At 41.0% G+C, this 19,124-nt stretch overlaps 1 protein-coding gene across 5 annotated transcripts in view; it reads left to right on the top strand.

The window, feature by feature from the left end:
- Positions 1–19,124, top strand: part of SLC2A5 (solute carrier family 2 member 5) — a 924,962-nt gene that overhangs the window by 811,588 nt on the left and 94,250 nt on the right. The window lies entirely within an intron of this gene.

Raw genomic sequence — 19,124 nt, 5'->3', positions numbered from 1 at the left:
TGTTACAGGGCTTAAGGGAGATACAAATTGAAAACCAGAACATTAGAAAATTTATCAATCAGCATTTGGCAAATAAACCTTCTACACCAGAGACCACACCTGAGCCTGTGGTAAGCCCCCCTGAGAAATTCTCTGGGGATAGGTCTATGTTTAGAGACTTTAGAAATTCCTGCACTCTCATGTTTACCTTGAAACCAAAGACTTATCCTACTGATAGAATACGTGTTTTGACTGTAATTTCCTTCTTACGTGGAGAGGCTAGATCCTGGGCTAATGCCTTCTACGAAACTGATGACCCCATACTAAATTCTCTTGATTCCTTCTTCACCGCAATGTCCCTTTTATATGAGGATCACAACAAGCAGAATACTGCTGAGACTGCTTTAAGATCCTTACGCCAAGGGAAAAGGATGGTAGAAGAATACATAACGGACTTCAAAAGGTGGGCCCCTGACACCTTGTGGAACAATCCCGCCTTGAAGAATCAATTTTGCTTGGGTCTGAGTGATTCCTTAAAAGACGAACTTGCCAGAGGCATAATTCCAGATGACCACGAGGCTCTAATGACTTTGTGTATTGGTATTGACCGAAGACTCAGAGAAAGGAAGTTTGAGAAGTCCACAGCAGATAACACGTCTAGGAAATACACCCCGTATCATTCCAATCTTCCTTCCCATTCTACTAGGAACGTCAACGAACCCATGGATGTTGCTGTGATTAGAGGGCCACTTAAGGCCGAAGAGAAAGCTAGACGCAAACTGCTGAACTTGTGTCTGTATTGTGCTGAAAAAGATCATGGCGTAAGGGATTGCCCATCTCTCCTTCGTCAAAAGAAGGGTAAGAGATCAAGTAATAGTCACACAGTGAATCTGGTTGACAATAGTTCACCCCATTTATCAATCCCTCTTTCATTACAGTGGGATCACCAGAAGACAGACGTACAGGCCTTAATTGACTCTGGAGTATCTGGGAATTTCATAGATTTAGTTTTTGTTGTTAAGCACAAAATACCACTAATAAAAAAGAGTGTTGCACTAGCCATCCGTTTGGTTGACGGTTCTTTTTTCAGTTCAGGACCTATTTCACACCACACGGTTCCTCTTACTGTTACCTCAGCTTCTGGGCATAGAGAACTAATGTCTTTTGATGTCCTGCCAAGTTCTGTCTACCCTATGATACATTATGCCTGAGGAAACAGTCTGAGACTGAGAAACGCGTCGCAATCTATTATTATTTTATTAAAGTGATTTTAACTTTTACTAAAAACACTTGCTGCCTATGAATTGTTATTTATCTGAGGATATAACTGACCTAAAGACCACCGAGAGGACTATTGCATGCTGTATGCCACGAGTTAAGTCTGTTGGGTGACTGAATTAATCCCAGCCTGTCTCTATAGCATCATTGGGGATGCTTCACCAAATGTGAGTTCAAAATCTTATACTACTATCTGGTGTGGAATCACTCTAGTCATACAATACTAGGCCATATAGGCTTTTTTGTGTTTTCTATTTTATATAGACCCTGAACAACTCGAGAGGCCGGTCTGCTGGGTGACTGTTATAGATCCCAGACTGTGTCATTTGCACCAAGTGAGGTGCTTCAATACATGTGAGTTCAACTATATAGTAAAATCTACATACATTTGGAAACTACAATATTGGGCCATGTGGCGCATCTGTCTCTGTTTGATATTTTAGATTGCTTAATTGGATCCTGGTCTGGACCACTACAGATTGCTGCCCTGGTATTCTACTATCAAGATTCTTATAAAGGACAATATAGTGATCATTATAACCTTATAACCACTATCTTTGAGTGAGATACAACTGTCCTATTAACATTGTGTTTATCAATTGTATAGGTTAATATCTATTTACTCTATTCACAATATATATACAAGTTACTATTGAATCAGTGTATCATCACATATACTGAAAGGTACATTCCTATTGGTAACATATGAGCTACCTCATATATCATATATTATCATTTTTCTATTAGATACTCTCAAGGGCGCCCCCTTTTCTTTTGTTGTATTCATTGGTTGTCTAAACATAATCCCACTATCTCCTGGACAGAAGCGACAGTAGTTTTTGATTCTCAGTTTTGTAAGCAATCTTGTACTGGCTCTCATACACTTTGTCATGTAACTGTAGACACACTACCAGATTGTTATAGGGAATATGCAGATGTTTTTGATAAAGCTGAAGCAGCCACACTTGCACCACATAGAAGTTATGATTGCCCTATAGATCTGATTCCTAATTGTTCCATTCCTTATGGTCACATATATCCTCTATCTCAGCCAGAATTGGCTCACCTCAAGGAATATTTAGATGAAAATCTGAAAAAAGGGTTCATACGACCATCTACTTCTTCAGCGGGTGCTGCCATATTTTTTGTGAAAAACAAGGACGGCAGTTTACGCCCCATTATAGATTATAGACAACTGAATAAATGCACTGAGAAAAACAGATACCCCCTGCCTCTCATTCCTGAACTAATTGAACGCTTGCAAGGTGCCACCATCTACACCAAGCTTGATCTTTGAGGAGCTTACAATTTGATCAGGATGAGAGCAGGGGATGAATGGTTAATGGCTTTCCATACACGTTACGGACCATACGAATATACGGTGATGCCGTTTGGGCTATGTAATGCCCCAGCCACCTTCCAGTGCTTTATAAACGATGTGTTCCATGACCTATTGGATGTCTGTATAGTTATCTATTTGGATGACATTCTTGTATATTCTGACACTTATGAAAACCATCTATCACACGTAAAACAAGTCCTATCTCGATTAAGACATCATCATCTCTACGCCAAGTTAGAGAAGTGTATATTTAACACCAACACCATATCCTTTTTGGGTTATTGTATCTCCCCCACTGGGATTACCATGGAAACCAGTAAAGTAGAAGCCATACTGAAATGGCCAGTACCCAGTTGCAAAAAAGATGTCCAGAGATTCCTTGGATTTGCAAATTTTTATAGACAATTCATTTAAGATTTTTCACACATTGTCAGACCTCTAACCAGCCTAACTAGAAAACATATCGAGTTTTCATGGGATAGTAAAGCTTAAGATTCTTTTACTACCCTTAAGAACAGATTTACTTCAGCCCCTATACTGCAATTCCCAGATCCCAGTTGTCATTTTACGCTTGAGGTTGATGCTTCTGAATATGCAATGTTCTTAGCATTTTAATACCTGTTACTCACCCTATCGGGAGAGGTCTATATGGCCTGCATGATTACCCTTACAAAATATAATAATAAAACATGCGCCCTGGGACCCATGGTAAGGTTGTATTAAGTAGTACTGTTATTAGCATTTTAATACCTGTTACTCACCCTATCTTGGGAGGTCTATGTGGCCTGCATGATTACCCTTACAAAATATAATAATAAAACATACGCTCTGGGACCCATGGTAAGGTTGTGTTAAGTAGTACTGTTCTTAGCATTTTAATACCTGTTACTCACCCTATTGGGGGAGGTCTATATGGCCTGCCTGATTATCCTGACAAAGTATAACAACAAGACATGCGGTCTGGGAACCACTGTTAATGTTAACTAGGTTGTGTTAAGTTGTACTATTCTTAGCACTTTAATCCCTGTTACTCCCCCTATCAAGGGAGGTCTATATGGCCTGCATGATTATCCTGACAAAGTATAACAACCAAACATGCGGTCTGGGACCCATGGTGGTACTGGTATAACTAGGTTTTCTTAAGTAGTACTATTCTTAGCAGTTTAATCCCTGTGATTGGTCTGTCCTCCTACTTCAAATTTGTCAAAAACACAAGTGGCTGTCTCAAAACAGTCCGGACAGAAGATAGATAGATAGATAGATAGGATAGATAGATATACATAGATTGATAGATAGAATTGATAGCAAATAAATGGATAGATTTGTTAGATATATAATTCCCCTGACAAAGTATAATAATTAAACATGCGGTCTGGGACCCATGGTAACTAGGTTGTGTTAAGTAGTACTATTCTTAGCACTTTCATCCCTGTAACTCCTCCTATCGGGGGAGGTCTATATGGCCTGCATGATTACCCTGACAAAGTATAACAACAAAACATGCGGTCTGGGACCCATGGTAACAAGGTTGTGTTAAGTTGTACTATTCTTAGCACTTTCATCCCTGTAACTCCTCCTATCGGGGGAGGTCTATATGGCCTGCATGATTACCATGACTAAGTATAACAACAAGACATGCGGTCTGGGACCCATGGTAACTAGGTTGTGTTAAGTAGTACTTTTCTTAGCAGTTTAATCCCTCTTACTCCCCCTTTCGGTGGAGGTCTATATGGCCTGCATGATTACCCTGACAAAGTACAATAACAAAACATGCGGTCTGGGACCCATGGTGGTACTGGTATAACTAGGTTTTCTTAAGTATTACTATTCTTAGCAGTTTAATCCCTGTGATTGGTCTGTCCTCCTACTTCAAATTTGTCAAAAACACAAGTGGCTGTCTCAAAACAGTCCGGACAGAAGATAGATAGATAGATAGATAGATAGGATAGATAGATATACATAGATTGATAGTTAGATATAATTGATAGAAAATAAATGGATAGATTTGTTAGATATATAATTACCCTGACAAAGTATAATAATTAAACATGCGGTCTGGGACCCATGGTAACTAGGTTGTGTTAAGTAGTACTGTCCTTAGCAGTTTAATCCCTCTTACTACCCCTATCGGGGGAGGTCTATATGGCCTGCATGATTACCCTGACAAAGTATAACAACCAAACATGCGATCTGGGACCCATGGTGGTACTGGTATAACTAGGTTTTCTTAAGTAGTACTATTCTTAGCAGTTTAATCCCTGTGATTGGTCTGTCCTCCTACTTCAAATTTGTCAAAAACACAAGTGGCTGTCTCAAAACAGTCCGGACACAAGATAGATAGATAGGATAGATAGATATACATAGATTGATAGTTAGATAGAATCGATAGAAGATAAATAGATATATTTGTTAGATATATAATTACCCTGACAAAGTATAATAATTAAACATGCGGTCTGGGACCCATGGTAACTAGGTTGTGTTAAGTAATACTGTCCTTAGCAGTTTAATCCCTCTTACTACCCCTATCGGGGGAGGTCTATATGGCCTGTATGATTATCCTGACAAAATATAACAACAAGACATGTGGTCTGGGAACCACTGTTAACTAGGTTGTGTTAAGTTGTACTATTCTTAGCACTTTAATCCCTGTTACTCCCCCTATCAAGGGAGGTCTATATGGCCTGCATGATTAGTCTAACAAAGTACAACAACAAAACATTCGGACTGGGACCCATGGTAACTAGGTTTATTTCAGTAGTACTGTTCTTATTAGTTTAATACCTGTTACAACCCCTAATGGTGGGAGGTCTATATGGCCTGCATGATTAGCCGCACCAAACAAAACAACAAGACATGCGATCTTGGACTGGGACCCATGGCTAACTAGGTTGTGTAAAGTAGTACTATTCTTAGCACTTTCATCCCTGTTACTTCCATACCTCTCGGGGGAGGTCTACATGGCCATCATGATTAGCCTAACAAAGTACAACAATAAAACCTGGGCTCTTAAAACCATGGTAAGTAGGTTTATTTTGGTAGTACTGTTCTTATTAGTTTAATACCTGTTACAACCCCTAATGGTGGGAGGTCTATATGGCCTGCATGATTAGCCGGACCAAACAAAACAACAAGACATGCGGTCTTGGACTGGGACCCATGGCTAACTAGGTTGTGTAAAGTAGTACTATTCTTAGCACTTTAATCCCTGTTACTTCCATATCTCTCGGGGGAGGTCTACATCGCCATCATGATTAGCCTAACAAAGTACAACAATAAAACCTGGGCTCTTAAAACCATGGTAAGTAGGTTTATTTCAGTAGTACTGTTCTTATTAGTTTAATACCTGTTAAAACCCCTAATGGTGGGAGGTCTATATGGCCTGCATGATTAGCCGGACCAAACAAAACAACAAGACATGCGGTCTTGGACTGGGACCCATGGCTAAAACTAGGTTGTGTAAAGTAGTACTATTCTTAGCACTTTCATCCCTGTTACTTCCATACCTCTCGGGGGAGGTCTACATGGCCATCATGATTAGCCTAACAAAGTACAACAATAAAACCTGGGCTCTTAAAACCATGGTAAGTAGGTTTATTTTGGTAGTACTGTTCTTATTAGTTTAATACCTGTTACAACCCCTAATGGTGGGAGGTCTATATGGCCTGCATGATTAGCCGGACCAAACAAAACAACAAGACATGCGGTCTTGGACTGGGACCCATGGCTAACTAGGTTGTGTAAAGTAGTACTATTCTTAGCACTTTAATCCCTGTTACTTCCATATCTCTCGGGGGAGGTCTACATCGCCATCATGATTAGCCTAACAAAGTACAACAATAAAACCTGGGCTCTTAAAACCATGGTAAGTAGGTTTATTTTGGTAGTACTGTTCTTATTAGTTTAATACCTGTTAAAACCCCTAATGGTGGGAGGTCTATTTGTCCTGCATGATTAGTGGCACCAAATAAAACAACAAGACATGCGGCCTTGGACTGGCTAACTTGGTTGTGTAAAGTAGTACTATTCTTAGCACTTTCACCCCTGTTACTCCCCCTATCGGGGGAGGTCTATATAGCCTGCATGATTACCCTCACCAAAATATAACAACAAGACGTGCGGTCAGGGAACCATGGTAAGGTTACTTCCTTTTGCACAATCAAGTATACCAGTTGCAGACAGAGGTTCTGACCCTGCATTATGGCTGCACCTCTCCCTGAAAGAGGCATCTGTTACAGAGTCTGTGGGCATGTATGCAAAGAGCTGGCCTGCCTAAAAGGAGAAGCAAGGCAGTACAGGTCGGTCTCCTTCAGCCGTTTTATACGATGGCCCACGACCCTCAACAGGCACAACAGCATGAAACACCACATATGCCATCCTTTTGCACAATAGAGTACAGGTATGGCATTGATTTGCGGAACCCGGAGATAATTTAGAGGAACCAGGAATATTGAACAAAAAACGTGCTTGGACACCTAGTACAGGTCATTCTCCTTCCGCCTTTGTAGACGAGGGTCCAGGACCCTCCACAGACACAACAGCAGGAAACACCACCTATGCCATCCTTTTGAACAATAGAGTACAGGTATGGCATCGATTTTAGGAACACTGAGATAATTTTTAGGAACCGGGAAATTTAAAAAGAAACATGATTGGACACCCAGTACACTTCGTTCTCCTTCAGTCTTTTTATACAAGGGTCCCAGACCCTCAACTGAAACAACAGCAGGAAAAAGCACATATGCCATCCTTTTGAACAATAGAGTACAGGTACGGCATTGATTTTAGAAACCCGGAGATAATTTTTAGGAACCGGGAAATTGAAAAAAAAAAATGATTGGACACCCAGTACACTTCGTTCTCCTTCAGCCTTTTTATAAGAGGGTCCAGGACCCTCAACAGAAACAACAGCAGGAAACACCACATATGCCATCCTTTAGAGCAATAGAGTACAGGTATGGCATTGATTTTAGAAACCCAGAGATAATTTTTAGGAACCGGGAAATTGAAAAAAAAAGTGATTGGACACCCAGTACACTTCGTTCTAATTCATGCCTTTTTATAAGAGGGTCCAGGACCCTCAACAGAAACAACAGCAGGAAACACCACATATGCCATCCTTTAGAACAATAGAGTACAGGTATGGCATTGATTTTAGAAAACCGGAGATAATTTTTAGGAACCGGGAAATTTAAAAAGAAACATGATTGGACACCCCGTACACTTCGTTCTCCTTCAGCTTTTTTATACGAGGGTCCCGGACCCTCAACAGAAACAACAGCAGGAAAGAGCACATATGCCATCCTTTTGAACAATAGAGTACAGGTATGGCATTGATTTTAGAAACCCGGAGATAAATTTTAGGAACCGGGAAATTGAACAAAAAAAATGATTGGACACCCAGTACACATCGTTCTCCTTCAGCCTTTTTATAAGAGGGTCCAGGACCCTCAACAGAAACAACAGCAGGAAAGAGGACATATGCCATCCTTTTGAACAATAGAGTACAGGTATGGCATTGATTTTAGAAACCTGGAGATAATTTTTAGGAACCGGGAAATTTAAAAAGAAACATGATTGGACACCCAAAACACTTCGTTCTCCTTCAGCCTTTTTAGAAGAGGCTCCAGGACCCTCAACAGAAACAACAGCAGGAAACACCACATATGCCATCCTTTAGAACAATAGAGTACAGGTATGTCATTGTTTTTAGAAACCCGGAGATAATTTTTAGGAACCGGGAAATTGAACAAAAAACCATGCTTGGACACCCAGTACAGTACAGGTCGTTCTCCTTCAGCCTTTTTATAAGAGGGTCCAGGACCCTCAACAGAAACAACAGCAGGAAACACCACATATGCCATCCTTTTTCACAATAGAGTACAGGTATGGCATCCATTTTAGAAACCCGGAGATAATTTTTAGGAACCGGGAGATGGAAAAAGATGCTTGGAGAACCAGTACACTTTGTTCTCCTTCTGCCTTTTTAGACGAAGGTCCCGGACCCTCAACAGAAACAACAGCAGGAAACACCACATATGCCATTCTTTTGCACAATAGATTAAAGATATGGCATTGATTTGAGGAACCCGGAGATAATTTAGAGGAACCTGGAATATTGATCAAAAAATGTGCTTGGACACCCAGTACAGGTTGTTTTCCTTCAGCCTTTTTATACGATGGGACACAACCCTCAACAGAAACAACAGCATGAAACACCACATATGCCATCCTTTTGCACAATAGATTACAGATATGGCATTGATTTGAGGAACCCAGAGATAATTTAGAGGAACCGGGAATATTGAACAAAAAATGTGCTTGGACACCCAGTACAGGTCGTTCTCCTTCAGCCTTTTTATACGATGGCCCACGACCCTCAACAGGCACAACAGCATGAAACACCACATATGCCATCCTTTTGCACAATAGAGTACAGGTATGGCATTGATTTGAGGAACCCGGAGATAATTTAGAGGAACCGGGAATATTGAACAAAAAATGTGCTTGGACACCCAGTACAGGTCGTTCTCCTTCAGCCTTTTTATACGATGGGCCACGACCCTCAACAGGCACAACAGCATGAAACACCCCATATGGCATCCTTTTGCACAATAGAGTACAGGTATGGCATAGATGGAACCCGGAGATAATTGATGTTTGTAAAACAGTTAGAAAGTGCCCTAAAACCTTGCGGCTTGAACACTAGTTGTTGGCGGATAAGTCACGCAAGTCAGCCTGCATTATAAGAAAAAAAAAGCCAGCGTGTGTACCATTTGTAGCCCAAGGCAGCTCATCTCATTACTCAAATGTATCGCCAAATGTCAGTCCCTTCGGGATCCATCCCTCATTCATTTTAATAAAGGTGAGATAGTCAAGACTTTTTTGACCTAGCCGACTTCTCTTCTCAGTGACAAAACCTCCTGCTGCACTGAAGGTCCTTTCAGACAGGACACTTGAAGCGGGGCAGGCCAGAAGTTCAATTGCAAATTGGGATAGCTCAGGCCACAGGTCAAGCCTGCACACCCAGTAGTCAAGGGGTCCATCGCTCCTCAGAGTGTCGAGATCCGCAGTTAATGCTAGGTAGTCTGCTACCTGTCGGTTGAGTCTTTCTCTGAGGCTGGATCCCGAAAGGCTCTGGCGATGCATAGGAGTTAAAAAGGTCTGCATGTCCTCCATCAACAAGACGTCAGGAAAGCATCCTGTCCTTGCCGCCGTGGTCGTGGGAGGAGGATTACTTTCATCTCTTCCCCTGTTAGATTCCCGTTGTGCTGTGACATCACCCTTATATGCTGTGTAAAGCATAGTTTTTAATTTATTTTTAAAATGCTCCATCCTTTCCGACTTGCTGGAATTTGGTAACATTTCAGGCACTTTATGCTTATACCGGGGGTATAGTAGCGTGGACACCCAGTACAGGTCGTTCTCCTTGAGCTTTTTTATACGAGGGTCCCTCAACAGGCACGACAGCATGAATGACCCCATTTGCACAAGGTTGGATGCCGAGCTAATCATGTCCCGTTCTTCGTCCTCACTGATGTCACTGAGGGTATCTTCTTCCCTCCAGCCACGTACAACACCACGGGTACCAAAGAGGTGACAACAACGAGCACCCTGGGATGCCTGCTGTGCTTTGTCTTCCTCCTCCTCAAAGCCACATTCCTCCTCTGACTCCTCTTCCTCACAATCCTCTTCCTGCGTTGCCGCAGGTCCAGCAAGCGATGCTGATAAGGCTGTTTCTGGTGGTGATGGACACCACAACTCTTCCTCTTCACGCTCATCTACGGCCTGATCCAGCACTCTTCGCAGGGCATGCTCCAGGAAGAAAACAAATGGTAGGATGTTGCTGATGGTGCCTTCGGTGTGACTGACAAGGTTTGTCACCTCCTCAAAAGGATGCATGAGCCTACAGGCATTGCACATGAGCGTCCAGTAATTTGTCAAAAAAAATACCCAGCTCCCCAGAGGCTGTTCTAGCACCCCGGTCATACAAATACTCATTAACTAAAATCAAACACAAGGAAAGAGGCGCCGTATGTGTGAATCTGTAAAAGCTAACATCAGATATAGAACAAGTGCAGGGTACACACAATATAGATAGGCACTCAAATGAGCCTATAGGAGCAGGCTGGTATTCACAGCAAACCAGCTAGCTGTACAGGCACTCCAGGATACCCTAAGGTAGGAATCTGTATGTCTTAGCAGACTGTATATGCTGGGTCCAGCAGTGTAGGGAACAGGAGCTAGGTGCAAACAAAGGCACACCACTGTGTGAATCTGTAAGGTTTCAGTAATAGGTTTGCAATCTGTGCAGGGTACTCGCATTCTATGGCGGCACTCAATTGTACCAATAGGAGCAGGCTGGCTTTCTCAGCAAACCAGCTGGCGGTGTAGGATGTGCAGCAGGAAACTCCACAGCATTCAGGATCAACAGGTAGCTCAGAATGTGTAATAATCAGCAGCAATGAGGATATATGATTAAAAATGAATTTAATAATGATAAAAGCAATTAAAAATACATATATCACTCATGCACTATGAGTAAGTGACATGCAACGCGTTTCTCGGTTTCAACCGTTTCATCAGGCATGTATTATGTTCTAAACAAACATCTTATAAAGACCTGATCTACCTGTACATCCCCACCCATAAAACCAAAAAGACCAATAACAAAAGCCCTTTGTTTAATTGCTCATTAGTTGAAACACCTGCACACTTCTCATCACATACCCTAATAGGCAACAACATTGAACATAATAAACTAATATCAGTATTATACCCCAATGGGAGAGATCAATAAGATGGCAATTTTTTTTTTGGAATATACCCCAATTCAAGACAATAATACAATAGATAGATATATATTATAGACACACACCATGTAAAATGTGCATGGCCATAGATCTATACCTTATTTAATCTAGTGATCGCCACATTCTATTGAAAAATAAAATATTCATACCTGTCTGTCTGCTGTGTTTAGCGTAATACACAGCTATGAAGTTTATGTTTTCATGTACTCAATACCTAATTTCTCTACTTAATATCATGAGTACATGAAAACATAAACTTCATAGCTGTGTATTACACTAAACACAGCAGACAGACAGGTATGAATATTTTATTTTTCAATAGAATGTGGCGATCACTAGATTAAATAAGGTATAGATCTATGGCCCTGCACATTTTACATGGTGTGTGTCTATAATATATATCTATCTATTGTATTATTGTCTTGAATTGGGGTATATTCCAAAAAAATTTTGCCATCTTATTGATCTCTCCCATTGGGGTATAATACTGATATTAGTTTATTATGTTCAATGTTGTTGCCTATTAGGGTATGTGATGAGAAGTGTGCAGGTGTTTCAACTAATGAGCAATTAAACAAAGGGCTTTTGTGATTGGTCTTTTTGGTTTTATGGGTGGGGGATGTACAGGAAGCTCAGGTCTTTATAAGATGTTTATTTAGAACATAATACATGCCTGATGAAACAGTTGAAACCGAGAAACACGTTGCATGTCACTTACTCATAGTGCATGAGTGATATATGTATTTTTAATTGCTTTTATCATTATTAAATTCATTTTTAATCATATATCCTCATTGCTGCTGATTATTACACCTTCTGAGCTACCTGTTGATCCTGAATGCTGTGGAGTTTCCTGCTGCACATCCTACACAGCCAGCTGGTTTGCTGAGAAAGCCAGCCTGCTCCTATTGGTACAATTGAGTGCCGCCATAGAATGTGAGTACCCTGCACAGATTGCAAACCTATTATTGAAACCTTACAGATTCACACAGTGGTGTGCCTTTGTTTGCACCTAGCTCCTGTTCCCTACACTGCTGGACCCAGCATATACAGTCTGCTAAGACATACAGATTCCTACCTTAGGATATCCTGGAGTGCCTGTACAGCTAGCTGGTTTGCTGTGAATACCAGCCTGCTCCTATAGGCACATTTGAGTGCCTATCTATATTGTGAGTACCCTGCACTTGTTCTATATCTGATGTTAGCTTTTGCAAATTCACACATACGGCGCCTCTTTCCTTGTGTTTGATTTTAGATTCGTTGACCTTTGGAGGGTGAAGATTGAGTGCTGCCCAGAGTTCCACAGAATACACACACCTGAAACTTTACTGGACTTTTTTTGGACTTTTTTGTCTGTCTTCCATCTATGATCTGGGACTCTGGTATTTAGTAGTGTATATATACATTGATATTGTTATGTTGTAATATCTTGAATCTGCCGATTGATGCTTTGAAATATTTATATATGGTTGCGTAGGTACACATATATACTGAACACCATTCACAATAGCGCCCCCTATTGGGTGTATTCCCCTGGTTTTTAAATACTCATTAACAGCTTTTTCTTGTTGGAGCAGGTGGTCGAACATTAGGAGTGTTGAATTCCACTGTGTCAGGCTGTCGCAAATCAAGCACCTCACTGGCAGGTTGTTTCGATGCTGGATATGGGACAAGTGCGCCATGGCCGTGTAGGAACTCCTGAAATGGCCACACACCTTCCTGGCCTGCTTCAGGACATCCTGTAAGCCTGGGTATTTATGCACAAAGCGTTGTACAATCAGATTACACACATGTGCCATGCACGGCACATGTGTCAACTTGCCCAATTTCAATGCCGCCACCAAATTACTTCCATTGTCAGAAACAACCTTGCCAATCTCCAGTTGGTGCGGAGTCAGCCACTGATCCACCTGTGTGTTCAGGGCGGTCAGGAGTGCTGGTGCGGTGTGACTCTCCGCTTTCAGGCAAGTCAACCCCAAGACAGCGTGACACTGCCGTATCCGGGATGTTGAATAGTACCTCAGGAGCTGGGGGGGTGCCGTTGATGTGGAGCAAGACGCAGAAGCAGAAGAGGACTCAGCCGAGGAAGAGGTTATGGAAGAGGATGGAGTAGGAGTAGAGGAGGTAGCAGCAGGCCTGCCTGCAAGTCGTGGCGGTGTCACCAACTCTTCTGCAGAGCCACGTATTCCATGCGTGTCAGACGTCAGCAGGTTTACCCAATGCGCAGTGTAGGTGATATACCTGCCCTGACCATGCTTTGCAGACCAGCTATCCATGGTCATATGGACCCTTGCCCCAACGATGTGTGCCAGACATGCCATTACTTCCTTTGCACAATAGAGTACAGGTTTGGGATTGCCTTTTGTGAAAAGAAATTTCTGCCAGGTACCTTCCACTGCGGTGTCCCAATAGATACAAATTTTTTGAAAGCATCAGACTCCACCAGCTTGTATGGTAAAAGCTGGCGGGCTAAGAGTTCAGACAAGCCAGCTGTCAGACGCTGGTCAAGGGGGTGACTTTGAGAAATTGGCTTCTTACGCTCAAACATGTCCTTGACAGACACCTGACTCTGGGCAGATGACCAGGAACTGCTACGTAAGAGAGACTCAGTGGAGGATGGTTGAGAGGGGGCAAGGAGGACAGCAGTGGTTGACATTGCTGAAGATGCTGGAGCAGGAGGAGGAGGGCGGCTTTGAGTTTGTGTGCTGCTTCTACTCATGTGTTCTTCCCATCGGCGTTTGTGAAGTGAGACCATGTGCCTTCGCAAAGTAGTTGTACCTAGGTGGGTGTTGGACTTCCCACAACTCAGTTTCTTTTGGCACAGGTTGCAAATGGCATCACTGTTGTCAGAGGCAGACACACACAAAAAATGCCACACTGCTGAGCTCTGCGATGACAGCATTCTGGTGGTGGCAACAGCATGCGTTGATGGTCGTCGGTGTGCTGTCTGGCTGACCCCGGGTGCCGATGCATGCTGTCTGACTGTGCCACTAGCTCCTTGAGATGACCTCCCCCTGCTTCCAACTCATCTCCTCCTCCTCCTCCTCCTCTCTGTCTCCCCATCTGAACTTTCCCCCTCTTCTTCTTCTCTTCTAGCAGGCACCCACGTGACATCCACCGACACATCATCATCAACCCCTTCACTTGTATCTGACACATCAAGAAAGGAAGCAGCAGCGGGTACAACATCATCATCATCATCATCATCACACCGTACCTCCATGTCTGTAATGCTGCCTGACTGAGACATATCACTGTTATCTACATCCTCTGTCAATGATGGTTGCGCATCACTCATTTCTTCAAACTGATGTGTCAATAACTCCTGTGACAGATCAAGTGAAGCGGCTGTGGTGCTAGTGTTGGTGGTGGCGACAGGCGGGCGATTGGCACTGGTCACTTGAGAGGTGCCCAAAGCACAGCTGGACGTAGATGGTGCATCAAGGTTAGGAGAACTAGGAGCGGAAGCTGTAGAAGATTGGGTGTCCTGTGTTAGCCATTCAACTAGGTCCTCCTCAGAACTTTTCACGTCCCCCCTGGCACCCGGCGTCTGAACAATGTGCATATTTGTAGGGTCTAAAGGAATCACAGCACCACGACCACGATGGCACCTGCGGGGTAGCCTGCCTCTGCCTTTCATTTTTTTTTAAATATACACTTACAATACTATTAAACAAATTTTGAGTGGTGGCACTGGGCAAGTGGGCACAGTATACTCTGTGAGCAGGAAACAAAAAAGCAGACTGATGTTTCACAATCCAAAAAGTTTATTTTTTTTAATGTACACTTACACTACTATTAAACAAGAAGATATGAGTGGTGGCACAGAGGAATTAATCACAGTATATGCTTGCTGTGGGCCTTGCACACAGGCCTGATGGAAAATTAAATTAGATTAAACTTGCACTTATCAAACTAATGTAAAAGTTTTTTTTAATTTGTTTTAAATAATGTCAAACCAACAGGTATGAGTGGTTGCACACAGCAATTAATCACAGTATATGCTTGCGGTGGGCCTAGCACACAGGCCTGATGGAAAATGAAATTAGATTAAACTTGCAATTAGCAAACTAATGTAAAAAATTTTTTTTATTTTTTTTAAATAATGTTAAAACCAACAGGTATGAGTGGTTGCACAGAGCAATTAAGCACAGTATATGCTTGCGGTGGGCCTGGCACACAGGCCTGATGGAAAATGAAATTAGATTAAACTTGCAATTAGCAAACTAATGTAAAAGTTTTTTGTTTTTTTTAAATAATGTTAAACCAACAGGTATGAGTGGTTGCACAGAGCAATTAAGCACAGTATATGCTTGTGATGGGCCTGGCACATAGGCCTGATGGAAAATGAAATTATATTAAATTTGCAATTAGCAAACTAATGTAAAAGTTTTTTGTGTTTTTTTTTTAAATAATGTTAAACCAACAGGTATGAGTAGTTGCACAGAGCAATTAATCACAGTATATGCTTGCGCTGGGCCTGGCACACAGGCCTGGTGGAAAATGAAATTAGATTAAACTTGCAATTAGCAAACTAATGTAAAAGTTTTTTTTTTTTTTTAAATAATGTTAAACCAACAGGTATGAGTGGTTGCAAAGAGCAATTAATCACAGTATATGCTTGTGGTGGGCCTGGCACACAGGCCTGATGGAAAATTAAATTAGATTAAACTTGCAATTAGCAAACTAATGTACAAGTTTTTTTATTTTTTTTAAATAATGTTAAAACCAACAGGTATGAGTGGTTGCACAGAGCAATTAAGCACAGTATATGCTTGCGGTGGGCCTGGCACACAGGCCTGATGGAAAATGAAATTAGATTAAACTTGCAATTAGCAAACGAATGTAAAAATTTTTTTTAAATAATGTTAAAACCAACAGGTATGAGTGGTTGCACAGAGCAATTAAGCACAGTATATGCTTGCGGGGGGCCTGGCACACAGGCCTGATGGAAAATGAAATTAGATTAAACTTGCAATTAGCAAACTAATGTAAAAGTTTTTTGTTTTTTTTAAATAATGTTAAACCAACAGGTATGAGTCGCTGCACAGAGCAATTAAGCACAGTATATGCTTGTGATGGGCCTGGCACATAGGCCTGATGGAAAATGAAATTAGATTAAATTTGCAATTAGCAAACTAATGTAAAAGTTTTTTGTATTTTTTTTTTAAAATAATGTTAAACCAACAGGTATGAGTAGTTGCACAGAGCAATTAATCACAGTATATGCTTGCGCTGGGCCTGGCACACAGGCTTGGTGGAAAATGAAATTAGATTAAACTTGCAATTAGCAAACTAATGTAAAAGTTTTTTGTTTTTTTTTAAATAATGTTAAACCAACAGGTATGAGTGGTTGCAAAGAGCAATTAATCACAGTATATGCTTGCGGTGGGCCTGGCACACGGGCCTGATGGAAAATTAAATTAGATTAAACTTGCAATTAGCAAACTAATGTAAAAGTTTTTTTTATTTTTTTTAAATAATGTTAAAACCAACAGGTATGAGTGGTTGCACAGAGCAATTAATCACAGTATTTGCTTGCCGTGGGCCTGGCACACAGGCCTGATGGAAAATGAAATTAGGTTAAACTTGCAATTAGCAAACTAATGTAAAAGTTTTTTTTAATTTTAATTTAAAATAATATTCAAACAACAAGTATTAGTGGTTGCACAGAGCAATTAATAACAGTATATGCTTGCTGTAGGCCTGGCACACAGGCCTGATGGAAAATAAAATTAAATTTAAACTTGCAATTAGCAAACTAATGTAAAAGTTTTTATTACTTTTTTTTAAATAATGTTAAAACAACAGGTATGAGTGGTTGCACAGAGCAATTAATCACAGTATTTGCTTGCCGTGGGCCTGGCACACAGGCCTGATGGAAAATGAAATTAGGTTAAACTTGCAATTAGCAAACTAATGTAAAAGTTTTTTTTATTTTTTTTAAAATAATGATAAACCAACAGGTATGAGTGGTTGCACAGAGCAATTAATCACAGTATATGCTTGCTGTAGGCCTGGCACACAGGCCTGATGGAAAATAAAATTAGATTAAACTTGCAATTAGCAAACTAATGTAAAAGTTTTTATTACTTTTTTTTAAATAATGTTAAAACAACAGGTATGAGTGGTTGCACAGAGCAATTAATCACAGTATATGCTTGCAGTGGGCCTGGCACACAGGCCTGATGGAAAATGAAATTAGATTAAACTTGCAATTAGCAAACTAATGTGAAAGGTTTTTTTTTTTTAATTTAAAATAATGTTAAAACAACTAGATTAGTGGTTGCACAGAGCAATTAATAACAGTATATGCTTGCTGTAGGCCTGGCACACAGGCCTGATGGAAAATAAAATTAGATTAAACTTGCAATTATCAAACTAATGCAAAAGTTTTTTTTTTTTTTATTTAAAATAATGTTAAAGCACCAGATATGAGTGGTGTCAGTGAGCAAGTTCGCACAATATATGCTGTGAGGCTCACACACAGGCTGGTGGCAAGCAGGCAAATGCAAAAAAAAAAAACGACTGGAGTTCTAGCCCTATGCAAAAAAAATAAAAATAAATTTAGCCCTGAAAAGGGCTTTTTGGGTGCTGTCCTTACAGCAGAGATCAGATGAGTCCTTCAGGACTTTAGTGGAGACTGAATAGACTAGCCTAGCTATCAATTTCCAAATAAAATCAGGAGCTGCAACAATAAACCTCCTCTCTCTTCAAAAGCTGCATCACAATAATTCTAAAATGGCTGCTGCCCGGGACCTGGGAGGGTCTGGAAGGGAGTGTCTGCTGCTGATTGGCTGTAATGTTTCTGCAGACTGTGAGATACAGGGTCAAAGTTTACTCAATGACGACGAATAGGGGGCGGATCAAACATCGCATAGGTTCGCCCGGGGCGGTGAACGCGAACAAGCTATGTTCGCAGGGAACCGTTCGCGGGCGAACAGTTTGGGACATCACTACTGAGGACATGTCAGGCACATCCTACAATACAGTTAATGACCAAGGATGTGACAGACACGTCCTTTGGGGTTTCAAGCGGTGGAAGCGTTCGTGATCGCTTCCAGTCGCTTTCAAGGTATTGCAGTTTTGCTCGATATTGAGGCATCACTGCAATACCTTTTTTACCCACCGATGCAGATAGGGCTACTCTGCATCGGCCAGCAATGGTGCCGATCGTTGGTTTGTGGGAGTGTCAGGACATCTGTAGATGTCAGTGGACAATATATATATATATATATATATATATATATATATATATATACTGTATATGTATATATAATAAGATGGAATAAGTATGACATATCTCAAATAGTACTTTTGAACATGCTCATCTTATCACTGAATACATTATGTGTATTCCAAATCTTAAGTCAGATATGAGATGCCTTGCTAATTACTACATACCAGGATTCAGCTTAAACCTTTCCTCCCCTCCCCACTTAATATGCTAAATTGTACCTTTTGTTCAATACATTTGGTCAGTTAGTGAAGAATGGCTTTAAAACTCAGGAAAGTAATAGTTAACATTTACTTGATGATCAAATGTTAGACCACCAACCTCTGTTGTAGATGAAATTCTGCACTATTTTCAGATAAGCTAACAGAATTTCAAAGAGAAGCATATGCCAACAGACTTGATAATTTAATCATGGGTCACTGGATTTTGTTTGAAGCTTAATTGGGTTCAGGAAAAAAAACAGTTTCTGGCTGAG

This window comes from Bombina bombina, chromosome 8, assembly GCF_027579735.1.
Source record: "Bombina bombina isolate aBomBom1 chromosome 8, aBomBom1.pri, whole genome shotgun sequence".
Lineage (NCBI taxonomy): Eukaryota > Metazoa > Chordata > Amphibia > Anura > Bombinatoridae > Bombina > Bombina bombina.
Note: the sequence above shows the minus strand (reverse complement) of the source record. Positions and strands in the feature narration are given on the sequence as shown.